Here is a 3,167-nt window from a genome sequence, read left to right on the forward strand (position 1 = left end):
TCTCTACAGGAAATAACATTTGTTATATCATAAATATCAGTAAAATAGATGTGGAGTACCCAACCAGCAGGATTTTTTGGTTTGCATAATCGTAGTTTGAAAATCACTTAGTTTAAAGTTGGGTGGCTGCTTATTCCGTGTTAATATCTCGTTATTGTAAAAGACTTGACGTTTAAGATACCCTTTTCAATGTATCTGTCATATATTATATTCCATGTTGTTATTTATTCTTTTGACTAAAAAAGGATATAAGAGTTCCTCATTTAATGATTCATGAAAACCGACATTAACTTGTCTTTTGAAGGAGACACAACATTGGAAATAAGATCATTTCAGGACCATAATGGCGTAGCTAAGTACCGATCTCTCTCACTTTATTATAGATTATTACTAAACTGCGACAGCAACAGGACGGGTGCATGTGCTCATTGCAATAATTTGTCAGTCCTTATTTGACGACCTTTAGATTTTTTAATTCATGGATATCTTTAATATGTTATAGCTCTCGATCTTGGTATCCTCGACAGTTACGATTTTCCTCCTCAATATGCATTCTCTGCTAGACGCACATTAGTTAATCAATACTAAATGAAAGTTTTTAGACAAGCAGCAGAATAGTAATTCACTCACCTTTCAGGAAGTGGGTCTTGAATGAAGTCCACTATGACGTAATGTTAGACACACATTATTACAGATAAAAACTAGATTGTCATAAATAATGTATGGAGAGATAAGAAACAAATCTTGATATTAAGAACACAGGATATATAAACTGCAAAACCAGATAAATTCGGCTACTTTGTAGATATTTTTCGTTTGTTTTTATTTCTGCAGATACACCACTGTATCGTGTAAAATGTTAAATCACAAAATCACTGAACTCAAAGGAAATCAAATCGGAAAGTCCCTAATCATGGCAAAATTCAACAAAACACATCAAAAACGAATGGACTACAACTGTCATATTCCTAACTTGGTGTAAGGGAAAGATTGGGCTCCCAAACCATGTTTATTTCTAGATCTGTTTGTAATTGTTCTCTGTGAAATGTTAAATGTAAAAAAGGTACAATGTATGTCTTGACAAATGGAAAGAAAACATGTGAAAAAAGGAATGCTGTTGATTTACATTCATACTCGACAATGTGTTTTACTTGTCTTAATAATCCTCAAACTATTGATTTGGCATTTTAGCAAAAGTTTAAGTGCTAATTCAAATGGTTTAACTATACATCCTCCTATTTAGACATATATTTTGGTTAATACCTTCAAAATTTTGCGTTAAAAGTAATAAAACTTTTTCTCTTTGTAAAGTTTTGAGACTTCTCATGCTCCGTTGGTTGTTTCCTGACAACTTAATGTTTTCATAATCAAAATTTTTTTTTTAAATATGTTCATTTCCGATACGAAGTAAATTAATTTTCTATTGACAAATAACTTCCACACTGTATCATTCAATTGTTCGTTTTTGTGCCGATTCAACATGTTAGGATTGATATGTTTTAATCATCGGTTTGATGAGCAATGCTCTAAAAAAAGAATTTTGGTGTGTTTTTTCTTATAATACCCCCCCCCCCCCCCCCCTTGACAGTCAAAGTCAAATTGCTGTGTATATCTAAAATTGTTATTCCAGGAATATTTTAAATTTTGGGAGTCCACTAATGCTGATGTCTTCACTTATCCGTGACCCAAAGAACTAGAATTTATCAATTTTATTTCAGATTTAAACAAATAAAAACATTCCTATCTTACTACACAATTATAGTGCTGCGAATACAAATAAGAGGGTGTGTATCACCGACTTCAAGGAGTTGATGAAGTTCGCCTGATGGTATTGCTTTACGAATAGATCTCTATCCCACATCTTGTAACAAAATTTAGAAAACAACCAGATACTTCAGATAGTATCCGGATACTTTCCATGCTAGTGATTCACTTTTTTGTTCCCAGTGTATTCAGACCAGATTATTGTCCACGCCTTTTGACTGGACTGGTAGTATTGTCTGCAAGCACAAATCGTAGAAAAAGACACACATATATATAATTCGAATACAGACGAAGAACTCCAAAACATGATAGAAACATCTGACAATAACAACATTAAGAAATAAAATCACTGCTTTTTCAAAAGAATTTTAAACAAAATCCTTGTACTATATGGCATGCACGGATATTTATGTTACTTTGGATGTTTGGATTCCGACAAAAAACGAATAATCAATGTGCTAAATATTTCCCAAAAAGGATTTCCATCGTCTGATTGTTGACATACGTGAAGACTTCTTGTTCACATGAAGGCTGTGTCATGTACAATTTTATATTCTTTTGGAAAATTGCTACTGCTTTTTAATTCAATAATTGTCAAAAGCGTACGCTTCAGCAAAACATAATTCGCCATTCACCATGAAGAATCAAATGTAGGATGTAGATTAATTTCAACTCCTGACGCCATTCAAATAACTTGCAATTAAAAGTTTAAACACTACTGTCAGGAATTGAAACTGATATAATAATTGATATAATAACTATAGGATATATAGATTAAGACTAAATATTACATACAGCTGATTCCACAGTTACCAGTGAGATGCAGTCCTTAGGATAAAGCTTTGGAACTTCAACGGCAAAGTGTTATGAGTCTTCGCAATAGCTGAATTTAAAATTAATAGCAGCTTTTTTTTGTTAAACTATTTCATCTTGACTTTACATTACGAATCGTCATAAGATAAGATATAAATATATAATTGACAATCAAAATTCCAGTTGCTATAGTGAATCTTACTCGGAAGTGCGAGGATGTCCAACTAGAAGGAAAAAAAGAAATAGGCACCATTAAATTGAGAATGGGAATGGGGATATGTCAAAGAAACAACAACGTGAATCCCACCAAATAGCATACATCAGCCGAAGTTAACCAAACATGTCGTATTTACCTAACGGTTTTGCTGCATTTGAAGATACGATGTTTATATATTTTCAGTTTTTAATATTTTTTTTAAACATATATTGAAGAGGTTTAAGAACACAACGTGGATCTTAAGGTCGACTTAAGTCATCACATTTCCTGGGACACATTATTTAACGTACAATGATAAAGACCGTGATATAGACGTTGAGTATGCTGTGCACAGAATTTGGCTCATACAAATTTTACATCATGTGGAAGTTTG

Source organism: Mytilus trossulus, chromosome 7 (genome assembly GCF_036588685.1).
Source record: "Mytilus trossulus isolate FHL-02 chromosome 7, PNRI_Mtr1.1.1.hap1, whole genome shotgun sequence".
Taxonomy (NCBI): Eukaryota; Metazoa; Mollusca; class Bivalvia; order Mytilida; family Mytilidae; genus Mytilus; species Mytilus trossulus.